Below are 23,376 nucleotides of genomic sequence, written 5' to 3'. Positions count from 1 at the left end.
TCATCAGCTGGGAACACGGTCATCTTGGTGATTGTTGATCGGTTTTCTAAAATGTCGCACTTTGTGTATTTGCCTTCGTTGCCTAACGCTAAGACTCTGGCTCAGGTATTTGTGCAGGAGGTGGTCAGACTTCATGGGGTTCCGTCAGACTTCATGGGGTTCCGTCTGACATCGTGTCTGATAGGGGGTCTCAGTTTGTGGCAAAATTTTGGAGAGCATTTTGCTCACGGCTGGGGATCAAGTTATCTCATTCTTCTGCATTTCATCCTCAGTCAAATGGTCAGACTGAGCGTATGAACCAAAATTTGGAACCGTACTTACTCTGCTTTGTCTCTGATAACCAGGAGGAGTGGTCTACCTTTCTTCCTTTGGTTGAGTTTGCCATCAATAATCACCGCCAGGAGTCGTCTGGGGAGTCTCTGTTTTTTTGTGTTTACGGGCTACTGTTATGTTTGGCTGGTGGTTAGGAGCACTAGAAATGACCAGATGAGCAAACTAGCAATACGGGACGAGCTCTGGGAAGTGGGAGCTCTGCTGACCGCAACCCCTAATTCTATCACAACAACTAGAAATAGCCGTGGAGCGTTCCTGACTCTGCCTAGACGCCTCTTCACAGCTTAAGAGCTAACTACCCCTAAAGATAGAAAATACAGCCTACCTTGCCTCAGAGAAATTCCCCAAAGAAATAGGCAGCCCCCACATATATTGACTGTGAGTTAAGATGGAAGTCACAAACACAGGAATGAAATAGATTTCAGCATAGGAGGCCAGACTAACTAAAAAGACAGAGGATAGAAAAGGTATCTTTGCGGTCAGCATAAAAAACTAACAAAAAAACCACGCAGAGTGTGCAAAAGAAACCACCGCATCGACTCACGGCGCGGTGGTGCCACTCTGCATTACAGAGCTTCCAGCTAACAAGATTAAATCACAATAGCAAGCTGGACAAAAACACAATGGTAACAAATAAGCTAGCAGGGACTTAGCTTTTGCTGAAATAGACAGGTCATCTGAAAGATCCAAGAGAACTGAACCAGTACTAGGACATTGACAGCTGGTATCAAGTAAAGCTCTGAGTGGAGTTAAATAGAGCAGCCAGCCAAGGCCTGAACGAGATCAGCTGGAGAAGGAATCTCAGAACCAGCAGCTCCACTCACAGCCACCAGAGGGAGTCCATGAACAGAACTCACCGAAGTACCATTCATAACCACAGGAGGGAGCTCGAGAACAGAATTCACAACAGTACCCCCCCTTGAGGAGGGGTCACCGAACCCTCACCAGAGCCTCCAGGCCGCTCGGACGAGCCAAATGAAAGGCACGAACAAGATCGGCAGCATGAACATCAGAGGCAACTACCCAGGAATTGTCCTCCTGACCATAACCTTTCCACTTGACTAGGTACTGAAGTTTCCATCTCGAAATACGAGAATCCAAAATCTTCTCCACCACATACTCCAACTCCCCCTCAACCAACACCGGGCAGGAGGATCAACGGAGGGAACCATAGGAGCCACATATCTCCGCAACAACGACCTATGGAACACATTATAGATGGCGAAAGAAGCTGGAAGGTCCAAACGAAATGACACAGGATTAATAATTTCAGAAATCTTATAAGGACCAATGAAACGAGGCTTAAACTTATGAGACGAAACCTTCATAGGAACAAAACGAGACGACAACCAAACCAAATCCCCAACACGAAGTCGGGGACCAACACAGCGACGGCGGTTAGCGAAACGTTGAGCCTTCTCCTGGGACAATGTCAAATTGTCCACTACGTGAGTCCAAATTTGCTGCAACCTGTCCACCACGGAATCCACACCAGGACAGTCCGAAGGCTCAACCTGCCCTGAAGAAAAACGAGGGTGGAAACCAGAATTACAAAAAAAAGGCGAAACCAAAGTGGCCGAGCTGGCCCGATTATTAAGGGCGAACTCAGCCAAAGGCAAGAAGGACACCCAATCATCCTGATCAGCAGAAACAAAGCATCTCAGATATGTTTCCAAAGTCTGATTGGTTCGTTCGGTTTGGCCATTTGTCTGAGGGTGGAAAGCTGAAGAAAAAGACAAATCAATGCCCATCTTAACACAAAAGGACCGCCAAAATCTTGAAACAAACTGGGAACCTCTGTCCGACACGATGTTTTCCGGAATGCCATGTAAACGAACCACATGCTGGAAAAACAATGGAACCAAATCAGAGGAGGAAGGCAATTTAGGCAAAGGTACCAAATGGACCATCTTAGAGAAGCGATCACAAACCACCCAGATAACTGACATCCTCTGAGAGACAGGGAGATCCGAAATAAAATCCATAGAAATATGCCTCCAGGGCCTTTTCGAGACCGGCAAGGGCAAAAGCAACCCACTGGCACGAGAACAGCAGGGCTTAGCCCGAGCACAAGTCCCACAGGACTGCACAAAAGAACGCACATCTCGTGACAAGGAAGGCCACCAAAAGGATCTAGCCACCAAATCTCTGGTACCAAAGATTCCAGGATGACCAGCCAACACAGAACAATGAACCTCAGAGATAACTCTACTAGTCCATCTATCAGGGACAAACAGCTTCTCCGCTGGGCAACGGTCAGGTTTATCAGCCTGAAACTCCTGCAGCACCCGCCGCAAATCAGGGGAGATGGCAGACAAAATTTCCCCCTCTTTGAGAATACCAGCCGGCTCAGGAACTCCTGGAGAATCAGGCACAAAACTCCTTGAAAGGGCATCAGCCTTTACATTCTTAGAACCCGGAAGGTACGAAACCACAAAATTGAAGCGGGAGAAAAACAGCGACCATCGAGCCTGTCTAGGATTCAACCGCTTGGCAGACTCAAGATAAGTCAGATTCTTGTGATCCGTCAAGACCACCACGCGATGTTTGGCTCCTTCAAGCCAATGTCGCCACTCCTCAAACGCCCACTTCATAGCCAACAACTCTCGATTACCCACATCATAATTGCGCTCAGCAGGCGAAAACTTTCTAGAAAAGAAAGCACATGGCTTCATTCCAGAGCCATCAGAACCTCTTTGAGACAAAACAGCCCCTGCTCCAATCTCAGAAGCATCCACCTCGACCTGAAACGGGAGCGAAACATCTGGCTGACACAACACAGGGGCAGAAGAAAAACGACGCTTCAGCTCCTGAAAAGCCTCAACGGCCGAAGAGGACCAATTGACCACATCAGCACCTTTCTTGGTCAAATCAGTCAATGGTTTAACAACACTAGAAAAATTAGCGATGAAGCGACGGTAAAAATTAGCAAAGCCCAGAAATTTCTGAAGGCTCTTTACAGAAGTAGGCTGAGTCCAATCATAAATGGCCTGAACTTTAACAGGGTCCATCTCGATAGTAGAAGGGGAAAAAATGAAGCCCAAAAATGAAACCTTCTGAACTCCAAAGAGACATTTAGACCCCTTCACAAACAAGGAATGAGCACGAAGGACCTGGAACACCATTCTGACCTGCTTCACATGAGACTCCCAATCGTCCGAAAAGACCAAAATATCATCCAAATATACAATAATGAATCTATCCAGGTACTTTCGGAAGATGTCATGCATAAAGGATTGAAACACAGATGGAGCATTAGAAAGCCCGAATGGCATCACCAAGTACTCAAAATGGCCCTCGGGCGTATTAAATGCTGTTTTCCATTCATCACCCTGTTTAATACGCACAAGGTTATACGCCCCTCGAAGATCTATCTTGGTGAACCAGCTAGCCCCCTTAATCCGAGCAAACAAATCAGACAGTAGCGGCAAAGGGTACTGAAATTTGATGGTGATTTTATTAAGAAGGCGGTAATTAATACAAGGTCTCAGAGAACCATCCTTCTTGGCCACAAAAAAGAACCCTGCTCCCAACGGTGACGACGACGGGCGAATATGCCCTTTCTCCAAGGACTCCTTTATATAACTCCGCATTGCAGCGTGTTCTGGCACAGATAAATTGAACAGTCAGCCCTTCGGAAACTTACTACCAGGAATCAAATTAATAGCACAATTGCAATCCCTATGAGGAGGTAGGGCACTGGATTTGGGCTCATCAAATAAATCCCGGTAATCTGACAAGAACTCAGGGACTTCAGAAGGATGGGAAGACGAAATAGACAACAATGGGACATCCCCATGTACCCCTTGACAACCCCAACTGGATACAGACATTGATTTCCAATCCAATACAGGATTATGGACCTGTAGCCATGGCAAACCCAAAACGATCACATCATGCAGATTATGCAACACCAAAAAGCGAATATCCTCCTGATGTGCAGGAGCCATTCACATGGTCAATTGAGTCCAGTACTGAGGCTTATTCTTGGCCAAAGGTGTAGCATCAATTCCTCTCAATGGAATAGGATACTGCAAGGGCTCCAAGAAAAAACCACAGCGCCTGGCAAACTCTAAGTCCATCAAATTCAGGGCAGCGCCTGAATCCACAAATGCCATAACAGAATAGGACGACAAAGAGCAAATAAGAGTAACGGAAAAAAGAAATTTTGGCTGTACAGTACCAATGGTGGCAGACCTAGCGAACCGTTTAGTGCGCTTAGGACAATCAGAGATAGCATGAGTGGAGTCACCACAGTAAAAACCCAGCCCATTCTGACGTCTGTATTCTTGCCGTTCAACTCTGGTCAAGGTCCTATCACATTGCATTGGCTCAAGCTTCTGCTCAGAAAACACCGCCAAATGGTGCACATTTTTGCGCTCACGTAAGCGTCGATCGATCTGAATGGCCAAGGACATAGACTCATTCAGACCAGCAGGCGTGGGGAATCCCACCATAACATCCTTAAGGGCTTCAGAAAGACCCTTTCTGAAAATTGCCGCCAGGGCACACTCATTCCACTGAGTAAGCACAGACCACTTTCTGAACTTCTGACAATATACCTCTGCTTCATCCTGACCCTGACACAAAGCCAGCAAAATTTTCTCTGCCTGATCCACTGAATCTGGTTCATCATAAAGCAATCCAAGCGCCAGAAAAAACGCATCTACATTACGCAATGCAGGATCTCCTGGCGCAAGGGAAAATGCCCAGTCTTGAGGGTCGCCACGTATCAAAGAAATAATGATTTTTACTTGCTGAATGGGGTCACCAGAGGAGCGGGGTTTCAAAGCAAAAAACAGTCTACAATTATTTTTGAAATTCAGGAACTTAGATCTATCCCCAGAAAACAAATCAGGAATTGGAATTCTGGGTTCTAACATCAGGTTCTGAACTACATAATCTTGTATGCTTTGTACCCTTGCAGTGAGTTGATCCACACAAGGACAGACCTTGAATGTCCATATCTACACCTGTGTCCTGAACCACCCAGAGGTTAAGGGGAAAAGAAATACAAAACACACTGCAGAGAAAAAAAAATGGGTTCAGAACTTCTCTTATCCCTCTATTGAGATGCATTAACACTTTGTGGGCCAGCTGTACTGTTATGTTTGGCTGGTGGTTAGGAGCACTAGAAATGACCAGATGAGCAAACTAGCAATACGGGACGAGCTCTGGGAAGTGGGAGCTGTGCTGACCGCAACCCCTAATTCTATCACAACAACTAGAAATAGCCGTGGAGCGTTCCTGACTCTGCCTAGACGCCTCTTCACAGCCTAAGAGCTAACTACCCCTAAAGATAGAAAATACAGCCTACCTTGCCTCAGAGGAATTCCCCAAAGAAATAGGCAGCCCCCACATATATTGACTGTGAGTTAAGATGGAAGTCACAAACACAGGAATGAAATAGATTTCAGCATAGGAGGCCAGACTAACTAAACAGACTGAGGATAGAAAAGGTATCTTTGCGGTCAACATAAAAAACTAACAAAAAAAACACGCAGAGTGTGCAAAAGAAACTCTGCATCCCAGAACTTCCAGCTAACAAGATTAAATCACAATAGCAAGCTGGACAAAAACACAATTGTAACAAATAAGCTAGCAGGGACTTAGCTTTTGCTGAAATAGACAGGTCATCTGAAAGATCCAAGAGAACTGAACCAGTACTAGGACATTGACAGCTGGCATCAAGTAAAGCTCTGAGTGGAGTTAAATAGAGCAGCCAGCCAAGGCCTGAACGAGATCAGCTGGAGAAGGAATCTCAGAACCAGCAGCTCCACTCACAGCCACCAGAGGGAGTCCATGAACAGAACTCACCGAAGTACCATTCATAACCACAGGAGGGAGCTCGAGAACAGAATTCACAACAGGCTACATCCTCAATTTTGTTCCTTGAGTCAGAGGGGCTCTTCAGGTGTTCCGGAGGAGGACCAGTTGGGGACACAATTGTCATCAGTCTGGAGGAGAGTTAAGCAGCGCCTGTTGAGTGTGGGTGCTAGGTACAAGCGTGTGGCTGACAGTAGGCGTGTGCAAGGTCCAGACCTGAGTGTGGATGAATGGGTGTGGTTATCCACAAAAAACATAAGACTCAAAATACCATCCCTTAAATTGGGTCCACGGTTTATTGGTCCATTTAGGGTCACCACCGTCATTAACCCAGTAGCGTACCGATTGGAACTCCCTACGGTGTATAAGATACACAACGTGTTCCACAGGTCTCTTCTAAAGAAGGTGGTGGGTTCTGTGGACGCAGCGCCTATGCCACCTCCAGTCTTGGTGGATGGTAATTTGGAGTTTGAAGTCTCCAAGGTGGTTTACTCTCGTGTAGTGCGTCGCACTTTACAGTACTTGGTACACTGGCGTGGTTATGGGCCTGAGGAGAGGTCCTGGGTACCAGCCTCGGACATTCATGCGGATCGGCTGGTCAGGTTTTTTCATCGTCGCCATCCAGACAAGCCGGGTCCTATAAGCCGTGAGGGCCCTGGGGTCCCTCGTTGAAGGCGGGGTACTGTCATGTCGGACGCAGTTCAGACCAGGTCATCCGACAGACAGCGCTAATTCCGCTTTTGACCACTATTTGCTCATTGGCGTCTGCTAGATTTTATCTAGCTGTTCCGGGGTTAATTTACCTAATCCCCAGATTGGAAGCTGGGCCATTCCCATGGCCTTTAAATAGTTCTCCTGTTCATTGGGCGTCGCCGATTATAGCTTCTGTTTTGTGCGTTGTTATCTCGGTCTGGAGTGCAGAGCTGGTTGTTGGAGATTCGTTGCTGGTGGTGTATTTTCCTCTGTCTTATTTACTCCTTCCTATATTTGTATTTATTTTGCCCTGCACATTTATAGTGTATTCCTGAGTGACTGCGGCGTGGTGTATATTTTCCTTTATCCTTGTCTGTGCTAACTGTGGGTATTGGAATATTACCTCTTCACTGGGTGGAGGGCGGAGGTATCAGCCTAGGGTTAAAACAGGAGCCAGGGTGAGGTTCGAGGCCTGGACATGCACACCATCAGTGTAAACTCCAGAGGGTAGAGGGTCAGTCAGGATTTCCCTAGTCTGAGGGAAACTGCAGGGGCCCAGGTTTTTAGCTCTCGCTCACCTAGTCTCCCCATGACACCTCCTTCACTTCCCTGCTCCCCCTGCATGTTAAAGGATTGTCCCACCATATGGAATAAATGACATTAACCTTTTTTAAGAAGCAATGGTGAGTGCTGTTTATTTTTTCAATATTGAATGCATTTGGTCTTCAACACATTTTTCATGCACCACCTAGCTCACTATCACCACAGCTGCATGTGTCAGGGCTGTGTTACTGTCATAGCACATGCATGGAGAGCCTGTGTGTTGGGCTCTCCATGCATATGCTGTGACAGTGACACAGCCGAGACACCTGCAGCTACGGAGTCGAACAACTGATCAGCCGGCGCCCTCCATGTATTCGGGTTCCCTCTGCAGCTCATTCGGCAAGCGCTATTGCTTGCTGAATAAGCAGGGACCCGATCAAATTTGCTCAACTCTAGTGGTGGGTAGGATAGCTCAGCACCAATGTCAATAACTCATTATATTTAGATTATCTTGGATTGTGTTGGTATACACTTCTGCTCTTAAGGTACTGATGACTAGTTGCCTCTCTGCAGTTAACCTTGTAGCTCCCAGAAATTAAAGACACTACCAATCCCATTAGTAGAAAATGTTGGATTAAGGGGCCAGAAACAAACAAAGGCAAAACCAAAAACCAAAGCATAATATTAATTTGTTAATGAATAAAAAGTATCATGTCCGGCAGAGCAAATCTTTTTGTTAATCACAACCAATCAATTCCCTATGAAAACCTTACAATATTTTAGTACAAAACATCCTGTAGACTGTGCTTCTAGGAATCAATGTACAGAACATAGCAAAATACAAATGCTTCTCACTAAATTAGAATATTATTATACATTTCATTTATTTCAGTTCTTCAATACAAAAAGTGAAACTCATCTAATATATAAAGCTGAATGTGTGTCTGTGTATGTCCGGGATTGGCATCTGCACCGTCGCAGCTACAGCCACAAAATTTTGCACAGTCACACGTCTGGACCCCGAGAGCGTCATAGGCTATGTTGTGAGGTGAAATTTTAACCCCGTGCATTCCAATTCACCAAACAATTTTGCCCATTTCTACATAATGGGGAAAAAGTAAAAGGAAAAGTGTTGGAGGCAAATTGACAGCTGCCAGATGTGAACAAGGGGGACTTAAAGAGTGAGAGCGATGGCGCCAAAGAGTATATACCATACAGTTGCTAAGGTGGGGCCCTGACATGGGATACTCACCACACACGGGGATATGAACACACACACAAAATGCGCCACACACTACTACGTGCTTGAACACATATACCACCCTCAGCACACATTTCACCACACATACACCAACCTTGCCACATAAAAGTCGAAACACAAAAGTCGCCGCTCAAAACTCACCACGCGCAAAACTCACCACTTGCAAAACTAGGCTCACGCAAAACTCGCCACATGTGGAGAACTCGCCACATGCAAAACTTGCACACGCGGAAAAATTGTTACAAGCACAAAAGTTGCAACACGTGCAAAAGTTACTTCACACAAAACTTGCACATACTCAAAACGCACCACACATAAAACTCGCCACGCGCAAAACTCGCCATGCGCAAAACTTGCTGCACACAACTTGCTACACTAACCTGACACATGCAACTCGACACACAAAAAGTTGCTACACGCATGTCGCCACACAAAACTCATCTCACAAAAGTCGCTACATGCATGTCGCCACACGCAACTCAACACACAACTTGACACATGAAACTCACCCTAAAACACACACAAGTCTGGTATTATCCTTCAAAAATAAAAATCTGATTAATAAGAAGACAAACTACAAGAGCAACAAATGTACCATATAGGAAATACGGCAGCTGTCAGTCACATGACCTGTTTATTACGTGTATGTGTGAGCTCATATATACTGCCAAGGGGGAGGGCTTCCTTTGGCTGGGGATTTATCAGGCTGCCAATTTAGCATACAAATACTGAGGTAAAAATACTGACCAAATAACGTGTGAACGCGGTCTAATACAGGAGGAGATTACATATATGACATATATCTGTGTGTCATCTCCCCTGGATATATACTATATACAGGGGAGATGACACACAGATATATACTATATACAGGAGAGATGACACACAGGTATATATTATATACAGGAGGAGATGACACACAGGTATATACTATATACAGGAGGAGATGACACACACATATATACTATATACAGGGGAGATGACACACAGGTATATACTATATACAGGAGGAGATAACATACAGGTATATACTATATATAGGGGAGATGACACACACATATATACTATATACAGGGGAGATGACACACAGGTATATACTATATACAGGAGGAGATGACACACTGGTATATACTATATACAGGGGAGATGACATACAGGTACATACTATATACAGGGGAGATGACACACAGGTATATACTATATACAGGGGAGATGACACACAGGTATATACTATATACAGGGGAGATGACACACAGGTATATACTATATACAGGAGGAGATGACACACAGGTATATACTATATACAGGAGGAGATGGCATACAGGTACATACTATATAAAGGAGGAGATGACACACAGGTATATACTATATACAGGAGCAGATGATACACAGGTATATACTATATACAGCAGGAGATGACACATGTATATACTATATACAGGAGGAGATGACATACAGGTATATACTATATAAAAGAGGAGATGACACATAGGTATATAGAGGAGGAGATGACATACAGCAGGTATATACTATATACAGGGGAGATGACATACAGGTATATACTATATACAGGAGATGACATACAGGTATATACTATATATAGGAGGAGATGACATACAGGTATATAGTATATACAGAAGAGATATCATACAGGTATATACTATATACAGGAGGAGATGACACATAGGTATATACAATATACAGGAGGAGATGACATACAGCAGGTATATACTATTTACAGGGGAGATGACATACAGGTATATACTATATACAGGAGATGACATACAGGTGTATACTATATATAAGGGAGATGACAAACATGTATATACTGAGGGAAAAATGAGAGGAGTGAGGGAAAATAGTGGAGTGATCGGAAAATGACAGGTGTGAGGTCGAAATGACAAGTGTTAGGGGGAATGAAAGGAGTGAGGGGGAAAATGAGAGGTGTAAGGGAGAAAATGAGAGATGTGAGGGGGAAAATGAGAGGCGTGATGGGAAAATAAGAGCAGTGAGGTGCTATAACTAACCACATATATTTACTATGCCCAGGCAACGTCGGGCTCTTCAGCTAGTATATTATATAAAGTCATTACAAACAGATTGATCTATTTCAAGTGTTTATTTCTGTTAATGTTGATGATTATGGCTTACAGCCAATGAAAACCCAAAAGTCATTATCTCAGTAAATTAGAATACTTTATAACAGCAGCTTGAAAAAGGATTTTAAAATTTGAAATGTTGTGCATTAAATGTACTCAATACTTGGTCGGGGCTCCTTTTCCATCAATGTGGCGTGTCATGTAGGCAATCAGCCTGTGCCACTTCTGAGGTGCTATGGAAGCCCAGGTTGCTTTGATAGCAGCCTTCAGCTCATCTGCATTGTTGGGTCTGGTGTCCTCATCTTCCTCTTGACAATGCCCCATACATTTTCTACAGGGTTAAGATCACGCGAGTTTACTGGTCAATCAAGCAACGATACTGTTGTTATTAATCCAGGTGTTGGTACTTTTGGCAGTGTGGACAGATGCCAAGTCCTGTTGGAGAATGAAATTTCCATCTCCAAAAAGCTTGTCAGCAGAGGGAAGCATGAAGTGTTCTAAAATTTCCTGGTAGATCGCTGCGCTAACTTTGGTCTTGATAAAACACAGGGGACCTACACCAGCAGATGACATGGCTCCCCAAACCATCACTGATTGGGAAAACTTCACACTAGAACTCAAGCAGCTTGGGTTGTGTGCCTCTCCACTCTTGCTCCAAACTCCTGGACCTTGAGTTCTAAATGAAATGCAAAATTTGCTTTCATCTGTATACAACACCTTGGACCACTGAGCAACAGTCCAATTGTTTTTCTCCTTGGCCCAGGTAAGACACTTCTGGCATTGTCTATTGGTCATGAGTGGCTTGACACAATGCAACAATTGTAGTCCATGTCCTGGATATGTCTGTGTGTGGAGGCTCTTGAAGCAATGACTCCAGCAGGATTCCACTCCTTGTGAATTTCCCCAAAATTTTTGCCTTTTCTTAGCAATCCTTAGGAAGGCTGTGGTGCACCGTTTCGTACCACATTTTTTCCTTCCACTCAACTTTCCATTAATATGCTTGGATACTGCACTCTGTGAACATCCATCTTCTTTAGCAATGACCTTTTGAGGCTTACCCTCCTTGTGGAGTGTGTCAATGACTGCCTTCTGGACATCTCTCAAGTTGTCAGTCTTACCCATGATTGTGGAGCCTACTGAAACAGACTATTGGACCTTTTTAAACGCTTTGGAAGCCTTTGCAGGTGTTTTTTGTTACTTATCCTAATTTACTGAGATAGTGACATTTGAGTTTTCATTGGCTGCAAACAGGACAGGACTGGCTATCTTGCAATTCTAATTCAATATATGTCTTCTGTAATCCCACGGCACTTCACAGCAATATCACAACTAATCTCACATAATTATGTGCAAGAAGAAGAAGAGATCCCAAATAACATTTAAAACAATATTTATTAATAAATGTTGGTTTTAAATGTTATTTGGGATCTCTTCTTCTTCTCGCGTATAATTATGTGAGATTAGTTGTGATATCTGGCAATTTTGTTAAATGCCAGAAGGGCCTGTTTGGTCGTGGGCTGCCTTGTCTGCTACGTTGTTAACAGAATCTGTGTTCTCAAGACACCCATAATGTTAGGAGTTGTGATGGAGCACAAAGTTGCTAACTCCATAACTTACCTCAGGAGGCCACAGGTATCATTAGAAATATTGGTCTTGTAGTAAATCTTGCTTTCTTCCATCCAGGGTAATATTAGTAATGTATTCCCATCTGGTGCTTGGGGATGGGGACAACATGGGCCTGTGTGATTTCAAAGTTCAAGGCTGAATTTCAGCCCCAGTCCATACCTGGCTGTTCGCCATAATCATCAACATAAACAAAAATAAACACAAAATAAATCACTCTGTTTGTAATTACTCTATATAATATATGAGTTTAACTTTTTGTATTGAAGAACTGAAATAAATTTACTTTTTGATAATATTCTAATTTAGTGAGAAGCACGACTAAGTATCTTAGCATTATAGCAAGATCAAAAAGCAACCTTTAACATCATTTTTTGCATTATCCCATTTTATTTAGTTGTTAGAGATTTTTATTATTAGTGTATTTCTCTTTTCTAGGTATTTTAGGTGAGAAATTTGACTTTCTCAAACTGTACGAGTATGTCTCCCTATGATCTCCAGTATCGTTCTGTAACTTGTAATTTAGTATCCTGGGGAAATTAGACCATCTATTCCATTTTAAAACAAGATAATTTTGTCATTATAAGGTCAACTTTCTATATATTATCAAAGTCCCTTAGTATCCATCTGGAATATTATTTTATTTTCAATTGGACAGGTATCATAGCTGGATCTGTATACCTTAGCAATGTCAGTGGTTTTACTGGTACACATTATTTGCTTCAGACATGGTTAATATGTATGTTACATACTGGGAATTATTACTGGTGAAATACTTTACCTTAACTATCCTCTTGATGTGACTACTGTATCAGCTGGGCAAGTGACTTACCTACCAATTGGCAACCCTTTATAAATTAAAGTGCCACCATCATTTCAAGTGACTTTTCAGAGCAAGCTGTCATGTGTGTACATGAGAAATGATGCTATTCCTGGCCAATATGGTGTGTTCACTATCTTTCTGTAACACACCATGAGAAGCAGAAGCAGTTTTAAGGACATCATACAACAGTCCTAAGCTGTGTAGCTGTAAATCCAGCTCTGGGGAGAAACTATAAAACATGTATTACAAAGTGTCAGCATCTCTATGTGCCTCCCTTCCTGTATCTCTCACTAACCTTATCTTCCTACCTTCAGGAACAACCCAGAGGAGAGTTTTTACTAATAATAAGAGCTTCAGCTGCACCCGAATTCCCCTCCAATCTTCCCGTTGCTTATGCCAGCTGCACTTTCCTATTGGGATTTAAAGGAGCTCAGTCTATCCCAGACAGAAACTAGTGTTCCAGAAGTGAGGGGGGAGTCAAAAATGCTACATATTGAATTGGACTTGTATAATTCAAATCCAAACCATTAGTTAGCAGCACATTAAAAAAAAATATACAAAACAAATCTTTAAATTATTAGCATTAGAGTTAAAACCTGTTCATGTATATGGCCTTGTATAGACCTAATCCTTGAACCAAGCATCCATTATAACTGCTCTTACAAATGCCTTGTAAACATTACCAAGGTGGAATAATTACCGTTTTAAGTTTTATGTATTTTAGAAATTACCGTAGTTACAAAGTGCAGTTTGTATAGCATGTATAGCAAATTTATTGCAGATTTTTGTTTCATATTTTGACTCAAAATTCATCAAAGCTCAATATTAGTGAATGATGTTTTATAAAACTCAATTACCCCGAGTAGAGAAAGAAACTGCACAAAATTTCAACCTCTCTTGAACTGAACTCAAAAAAGATAAATGCACGTATGGTATACCCACACATGCTAGAATAGCCCTTCTTCATATGTTTCCTGACTCTACTGTCCAGCTTGAATCTTAAAAGAAAAGTTCTCAAAATTAGTCGGCCGTTGAGTTTTCACTGATGAGAAAGACTGTAAAAATCAGGAGTTTCTAAGAAAAAACAACTGCAGTGAATGAACAAAAAAAATTAAGAGCAAAACTGTAGGATTACAGAGCAACAGAAGAGAAAGAATTTATGCAGAGAGTTATAAGTTTAGCAAGGCAGAAAATAGATAGGGTTGCAGAGAAAATAATATGTCAGTCAATCCAAAGCGTGAAGGCTAAAGCTAATACAATGCAGGGTGAGTGTTCGGCTCTTTCAACTGCTTCCCTTTCCAAGATGTAGAATAACAAGATAACTCTGTTATGTCTTTTCCTCCAGTTATACATATGTATTATGATTTACATCGTGCTGCTTATGTCTGATGAACATACCTTGCCTATCAACTGGTCACTTCTTTTACAACCCATGTCAATGCACATCATTTTACCCCTTAACGTCCAATGATGGGCAGAGTCCATCATCGGACGTCTCCCCCTGTTTGGTGCAGGATCCGGCGATGAGCCCGCACCTTTTCCGGCACATGACAGCTGATCTAATCAGCTGGCATGTGCCTGGAACAGATGCGGGTGGAATCGCGATTCACCCACGGCTGTTATCATGTTAAATCCTGTTGTCAAACAATGACAGAGGCAATTAACATGCATGCGCAGGAAGCGCGTCATTACTTCCTCCCATCGGTACCCGTTTCACATGACCACGGGTTGCTGATGGGTTGGCATGACAACCTAGGGTCAGAAGGAGACCCCTGTGGTTGTCATAGCTGGATAGCTATGAGCCCCACCCAGCAGTTGACGCTCATAGCAAGTGAGCATTTCTGCTACACACAACAGGGCTGCAGCCCTGCTGTATGTAGTACAAGGGATCGGATGATCGCAGCTTCTAGTCTCCCATGGGGATTATTGAAGAAAGTAAAAAAGTAGGTAAAAAAAGTTTTTATAAATATAAAAAAAAATATATATATATAAAAGTTCAAATCACGCCCCTTTCGCCCCATTCTAAATAAAACAATAAAAAAATCAAATATACACATACAGTATTTGGTATCACCAAGTTCAGAATCGCCCAATCTATCAATATAAAATAGAATTAATACAATAGGTAAACGGAGTAGCAAGAAAAAAAATTAAAGCACCAGAAGTAAGGTTTTTTTTTTGTTGCTGCAAAATTGTAATAAAATGAGATAACAGCCGATCAAAAGATCATACACACCAAAATGGCATCAATAAAAACATCAGATCAGCGCGCAAACAATAAACCCTCACCCAGCCCCAGAGCCTGGAAAATGGAGACCCTACGGATCTCGGAAAATGGCTTTTTTTTTTTTTACAAATTTTGGAATTTTTTTTCACCACTTAAATAAAAAAAAGAACGTAGACATGTTTGGTGTCTGTGAACTCAAAATGACCTGGAGAATCATAATGTTAGGTCAGTTTTAGCATTTACTGAACATGGTAAAAAAAATCCAAAAAACAATTGTGGAACTGCACTTTTTTTGCAATTTCACCGCATTTGGAATTTTTTCCCAATTTTCCATACATGATATGGTAAAATCAATGGTGCCGTTCAAAAGTACAACTCGTCCCGCAAAATCAAGCCCTCACATGGCCATACTGATGGAGAAATAAAAAAGTCATGGCTCTGCGAAGAAGGGGAGCAAAAAATGGAAATGCAAAAACTGAAATACCCCTGGTCCTTTGGGGGGTAATAGACTGATCTGTATTAAATAAATACATATATATATATATATATATATATATATATATATATATATATATATATATATATATGGACTGACAGAAATATACTATCACAATGAATTTCACAAACTGTTGGCCCATTATGAGTTATCGACATAGCAAGTGATGATGGGTGATACATGCAAACTGCACTAATTAGATTTATATGAAAATTACTAAATATTTGTATGCGAATTGAGATACTGATTAGGCTTTTATCCTAAGTCATATTGCACGACTCGTTAAAGGGTTGATTGTGACTTGTAGGATCGCTACTTCCAACAGGTGGCGCTATAGAGTTAAGTCCTCTTTTTCTCAGAAGAGGCAATTTGAATATTTAATTTCCCAGAGGAGCATTGCACGGCGAATAAGCCTCCTTACCGTGACAAGCCAGCTGGTATGCCACTCTCCATAAGGAGAAACGTTACCCCTTAGACCCCAGTCCAGAGCCTCTCACCTAGCCAAATCAGTTCTCATGCTTCGCACTGACGAGGGCCAAGAGCCCGAAACACCGTGTCTGCGAATTGAGATACTGATTTGGCTTTTATCCTAAATCATATTGCACGACTCGTTAAAGGGTTGATTGTGACTTGTAGGATCGCTACTTCCAACAGGTGGCGCTATAGAGATAAGTCCTCTTTTGCTCAGAAGAGGCAATTTGAATAAATATTTGTATAAAGGCAAAAATGGAAACTGGCACATTTAGGTGGGCTGCACTGCGGGAAGGGAGCGCCTTGGGATTCCAAATCGGTTTTTATTAATAAAAATGTGTTTTTCAAAGTGTGAATCTGACAATGTTTTTTCGTGACATATTGTACTTCAAGATAGTGATAACATTTCTTTGATATGACTTGTGAATATTTGTGAAAAAAATGGAAATTTGGCGAAAATTTTGAACATTTCGCAATTTTCCTACTGTGAATTTTTATTCCCTTAAATCACAGAGATAGGATGCACAAAATACTTAATAAGTAACATTTCCACATGTCTACTTTACATCAGCACAATTTTAGAACCATTTTTTTTTTTTTTTTTGTTAGGAAGTTATAAGGGTAAAAATTAAACAGCGATTTCTCACCTCACATTTGAAGTCACTTTGAGGGGTCTGTATGATAGAAAATACTCAAAAGTGACACCATTCAAAGAACTGCTCCCCTCAAGGTGCTCAAAACCATATTCAAGACATTTATTAAACCCTTCAGGTGCTTCACAGGAATTTTTGTAATGTTTAAAAAAAATGAGCATTTAACTTTTTTCACAAAAAAATTACTTCAGATACATTTTTTTTCATTTTACCAAGAGTAAAAAGGAGAAATTGGAACCCAAAAGTTGTTGTGAAATTTGTCCTGAGTACGCTGATACCACAAATGTGCAGGTAAACCACTGTTTGGGTGCATGGCAGAGCTTAGAAGGGAGGGAGCACTATTTGACTTTTCATTGCAAAATTGGCTGGAATTGAGATCGGACACGTTGTCACATTTGGAGAGCCCCTGATGTGCCCAAATAGTGGAACCCGCCACAAGTGACACCATTTTGGAAACTAGACCCCCCAAGGAACTTTTCTAGATTCACGGTGAGCACTTTTCCAAAATAATATTTTCACCCCCAATTTTTTATTTTCCCAAGGGTAAAAGGAGACATTGGACCCCAAAAGTTGTTGGGCAATTTGTCATGAGTATGCTGATGCCCAATATGTGGGGGGTAAATCACTGTTTGGGCACATGGCACAGCTTGGAAGAGAAGGAGCGCTATTTTACTTTTTCAACGCAAAATTGGCTGGAATTAAGATCGGACACCATGTTGCGTTGGAGAGCCCCTGATGTGCCTAAACAGTGGAAAGCCCCCACAAGTGACACCATTTTGGAAACTAGACCCAAAAGAACTTATCTAGATGTGTGATGAGCACATTGAGCCCCCATGTGCTTCACAGAAGTTTATAACATAGAGCTGTAAAAATAAAAAATCATATTTTTTCCACAAAAAAATATCGTTTCTTCCCCAATTTTTTATTTTTCCAAGGGTAAAAGGAGAAATCGGACCCCAAAAGTTATTGTGCAATTTGTCCTTAGTACGCTGATACCCCATATGTGGGGGTAAACCACTGTTTCGGCGCATGGCAGAGCTCAGAAGGGAAGGAGCCCCGTTTTACTTTTTCAATACAAAATTAGCTGGAATTAAGATCGGACACCATGTCACGTTTGGAGAGCCCCTGATGTGCCTAAACAGTGGAAACCACCACAAGTGACACCATTTTGGAAACTAGACCCCCCAAGGAATTTATCTAAATGTGTGGTGAGTACTTTTAGCCCCAGGTGCTTCACAGAAGTTTATAACGTACAGTCCTAAAAATAAAAAAATATATATTTTTTTCCACAAAAAAATTTTTTTGCCTCCAGTTTTTTATTTTTCCATGTGTAACAGGATAAATTGGACCCCAAATGTTGTTGCGCAATTTGTCTTGAGTATGCCGATACTACATATGTAGGGGAATACTACTTTTGAGGCACAATGCAAAGCTCAGAAGGGAAGAGGCGCCATATTGGAGTTCAGATTTTGCTGGAATAGTTTGAGGGTGCCATGTCACATTGGCAGAGCCACTGAGGTCAAGACTTCAAAAAAATTCGATACAAAGTAGGGAAAAATTATAGACTGTGTAACATGTAATCCCCTTAAAAAAATAACTTTTATTATTGCAAAAAGCTTTTAAAAATACCAATTCCCGGTGAAACAAAGCAAATAAAGGATCCAAAATGTGCACCTATCCTAGCATATATCCCTACGCTTTTCTACTGTCCCTTCCTGGCAGTGGAGGTTGGCACCCTGATAGATACGATTTTGGCGCCCCCACTCAACGGCGGCTAACCCCAGCTAACCCTATTGAATGACTAATAAGCTATAGGTGGGAAAACAATAAGCGTATAAAAGAAATGAAATAAAGCATAAAGAAAAACAAGCTAAGGTGCACAAATGTATCCCCATGTATTGTCCTATGTCAGACAAAAGTTGTATATGTACTGCACATGAGCACTGTTATAAGCATGTAACTAATTAGCTCAAAGCATCCCAAATGCTGATCACCAGATGTACATATGTCACCAACGTTATTTGGGGCTGCAAATGAATATATAGAGGACAATAATAACACGGGGAGGTAAAAATTACCTACTATTAAAAGTCTGGTTCATGAATCATATTAGACTGTACAGAGTAGCCTTAACAGGCCCTAGGCAGAGTACCAACCTACATATATTTAGATAGTTAGGAAAATTACAGTACAATAAGGACAAAGTTATAGCCCCAAGCCATGCAGATGAAATTAGTTGCTTAAAATATAGGTGCCTGATGATAATGAATATCAGGACTTACTGTACAACAATAATATAACTGAGGGAAGAACAAAATAGCTTACAGACGAAAAATAACCCCCATAAAATGGAATACTTTATTCAATGATTTACTAAAAAACCAAACCCCTATCCAATAGATAAATATTACAAGGGGAAATAACCCCGATAATCATAAATAAACACCCTATACTGGAACAATATTAAAGATGGATAATATAAATGTCCTATGAAAATGATATAGCGTTAGTGGTATACAAAATATATAACTAAAAGGGTGTGTAGATGTACGTGCACTACCCCTATCAATATAGCAAATATTTGTTTGCAGCCCTAAGGTCTATTCCTACCTAGGTGCGGGGGTTGGCACCCTAAGAGGATACGAGAGTGGTGCCCCCGCTCGTACGATGGCCATCCCTGGTCTCCTAAAAAACTCCCTACAAGGGATAGAGAATGAAACAGAAGGCCAGGTGGCTGTCAATAACTTGAAGTTATATATTTTGTATACCACTAACGCTATATCATTTTCATAGGACATTTATATTATCCATCTTTAATATTGTTCCAGTATAGGGTGTTTATTTATGATTATTGGGGTTATTTCCCCTTGTAATATTTATCTATTGGATAGGGGTTTGGTTTTTTAGTAAATCATTGAATAAAGTATTCCATTTTATGGGGGTTATTTTTCGTCTGTAAGCGATAATGAATATCAGCAATATACAGTCTAAATAACAGTATCAGGTTTCAAGGACAGCAAAGAAAGGGTAATGGCCCCAAAAAAAGACACTTAGCTTCCAAATAATCGCCTCGACGCGTTTCCCCGAAGTACGGTTCCTCAGGAGGCAACAATGTAAGAACCAGTCATGCATAGATACAGGTGCCCTGATACCTGGGCAAAGGTTACATTTGTGCACCTTAGATTGTTTTTCTTTATGCTTTATTTCATTTCTTTTATACGCTTATTGTTTTCCCACCTATAGCTTATTAGTCATTCAATAGGGTTAGCTGGGGTTAGCCGCTGTTGAGTGGGGGCACCAAAATCGTATCTATCAGGGTGCCAACCTCCACTGCCAGGAAGGGACAGTAGAAGAGCCACTGAGGTGCCAGAACAGCAGAAACTCATTTTACAAACTACACTCCCCTATGAATTCATCTAGTGGTGCAGTGATCATATTAACACCACATGTGCCTCACAGAATTTTATACCACTGAGCAGTGAAGAAAGAATAAGTTATATTTCTATCACTAAAATGTTGTTTTAGCCATAAGTTTTTAATTTTTCTAAGGGCTAATAGGATTTTTTTTTACAACAAACTGAGGTCCATTTTTTCCATTTTAATTAAAGGACTTTATTCTGGCTGTGTCTTTATTTAGAATATAACTATAGGATTAGCCGTGGGCTTGATGTCACCTGACAATACAAAGGTGACATTAACCCCCCAAAAATGAACCCACTTGCCACTGCTACATAACTAGTGGGAAGAGTCTGGCAAAGCACCAGTCTTGGCGCATCTAATAGATGTGCCTTTTCTGGGAAGCTGCGGGCTGCTGTTTTTAGGCTGCGGGGCCAATATCCATGGCCCCTTACAAGCTGTGAGCTTTAGCAAGGCTGGTTATCAAAAATGGGGGAACCCCATGCTGTTTTTAAAAATTATTTGTTTAAATATTTTTTTTTTTAAAAGCATGGGGACCCCTCTATTCTTGATAACCAGCTTTACTGAAGCTGACAGCTGAGGGTTGCAGCTCCCAGCTTGGAGTTTTGCCTGGCTGGTTATAGAAAATATAGGGGAACCCACGCTGTTTTTTTCATTTATTTATTTATAATGCAGGCGGCAGGAGGAATACCCCCATCAGCTGCTCCTGCTGTCACTGTTATTAGCTGCAACAAGGATAGGCTGATGGGAGTAAGAATCCTATCAGCCGCCGCCTGCTCTTTTATCACTGAAATGTAACTCTCATCATTCTCCCTGCTCACGCTGATCGCCGGCAGAGCAGGAGAGAATGATGAGTGCTGTGTTTAGCACCTGGTGCCGGGGAACAGCATTTAATGTAACGCTTCTTCCCTGGCACCTGTCCTTGTAGTACTGATGCGGCAAATGCATGCCATACGTGTGCCACACGTATTACACACATGGACACTGACATCTCATGTACCGGTTTTTAACTTTGGCTGCTTTCACACACTAAAAGATGCTTTTTATTGCAAAAAATAGTTTTTGCATCGCCACATTTTGAGAGCTATAATTTTTCCATATTTTGGCCCACAGAGTTATGTGAGGTCTTGTTTTTTGCAGGACAAGTTGATGTTTTTATTGGTACTATTTTTGGGCACATGACATTTTTTGATCGCTTTCTATTCCGATTTTTGGGAGGCAGAATGAACAAAAACCAGTAATTCATGAATGTCTTTTGGGGGGGCATTTATACCGTTCCGTGTGTAGTAAAATTGATAAGGCAGTTTTATTCTTCGGGTTAGTACGATTACAGAGATACCTGATTTATATTTTTTATGTTTTTGCACTTTTATACAATAAAAACTATTTTATAGAAAAAATAATTATTTTTGCATCACTTTATTCTGAAAGCTATAACTTTTTTATTTTTCTGCTGATGGAGCTGTATGGTGGCTTGCTTTTTGCGGGACAATATGACGTTTTCAGCGGTACTATGTTTATTTATATCCATCTTTTTGATTGCGTGTTATTCCACTTTTTGTTCCATGGTATGATGATAAAGCATTGTTTTTGCCATGTTTTTATTTTTATTTTTTATGGTGTTCACTAAAGGGGTTAACTAGTGGGACAGTTTTATAGGTCGAGTCGTTGCGGACACGACGATGCTAAATATGTGTACTTTTATTGTTTAGATTTTTTTATTCAAATATTTATTTAGTGATAGAATATATATTGATTTTTTTTATATATATATATATATATACTGTATATATATATATATATATATATATATATATATATATATATAGTTTTTTATAATTATATTTGATTTTTTTTAAAGAATTTGTTTTTAGTTTTTTCTAACTATTTTATTTTTTCCCACCATGGGACAATCATTTTTTGAAGGCTGATCACTTCTATAGCACACAGATGAAGGAGCACGTTATGACAACATCCGCTCACCATGGCAACGATCGGGACTCTGCGTCATGCCGCGGGGTCTCCAATCCAAAGGCAGGGGGGCTGTCAGCCCTGCACTAGCCTCCAGGAATGCTGCGATCATGTTCCATCTCAGTATTTTGTGGGTTAAAGTGCCAGGAGCGGTCTGTGACCGCTCCTGAAACCTAGTGCCAGGGGTCAGCTGTCAAAATCAGCTGTCACCCAATGGCGATCACCCGCGCTCCCTCAGTGAGCACGGCCGGCTGCTCAGACGTAACATTACGTCTATGGTCAAATTGGCCCAGGTCACATGGGCGGAATATTACATCTGATGTCAGAAAGGGGTTAATACAAAATGATTTGTAATTCCAAGGCTCTTCATTCCGCAGCACAGCTCTCCGAAAAGCGACAGTTTCCATGTCTGCCATTAAACATCTGGAAAACGCATTTCCAACAGCCACGGGGCAGCAGCAGTGGCTGTCCAAGCTTTTATAAATTTTATGCCTGCACTCAATACCATCCAATGAGTGCGACCATCGCTTATACTTGTCCTTTACCAGACAACATTGCTCAATTTTGTGTGTGCCTTTGTCCAGAGGTTCTTAACATTTGTATATACAAATAGGCAAGTTTCACTAGTTTCATTCCAAACTGCATTTTCCTTTTTTCCTTATTTGAGTGTCAATAACTACTAAAGGTTAGTTTTAGTTTTTTAGTTAACCCTAATGCTCTGGCTTTGCTGTATATTAAAGGAAGAGCAAGCCTACAAATGAGTGTTTAAATTTAAAGAGTTTTCTACCTCTTTTATTTGTGGCCTTAGTGCTCAATAAAAACAATTATTAGCAGATAACCACACATCCCCTGCCTCATCCTCCTTCGTCACACAGTCAAGTTTTTTCCTGGCTTGGCCGATGCTTGACCATGGTATCCAAACAATGATTTCAGCATATTG

The 23,376-nt window shown here is 41.4% G+C and overlaps 1 protein-coding gene across 20 annotated transcripts in view; it reads left to right on the top strand.

The window, feature by feature from the left end:
* PTPRD (protein tyrosine phosphatase receptor type D) overlaps nucleotides 1–23,376 on the top strand; it is a 2,959,440-nt gene that overhangs the window by 2,192,976 nt on the left and 743,088 nt on the right. The window lies entirely within an intron of this gene.

The sequence above is a fragment of the Ranitomeya variabilis genome, chromosome 1, assembly GCF_051348905.1.
Source record: "Ranitomeya variabilis isolate aRanVar5 chromosome 1, aRanVar5.hap1, whole genome shotgun sequence".
NCBI classification, from domain to species: Eukaryota; Metazoa; Chordata; class Amphibia; order Anura; family Dendrobatidae; genus Ranitomeya; species Ranitomeya variabilis.
The sequence above is the reverse complement of the archived record's forward strand: the minus strand, read 5'-3'. Positions and strand labels throughout refer to the sequence as shown.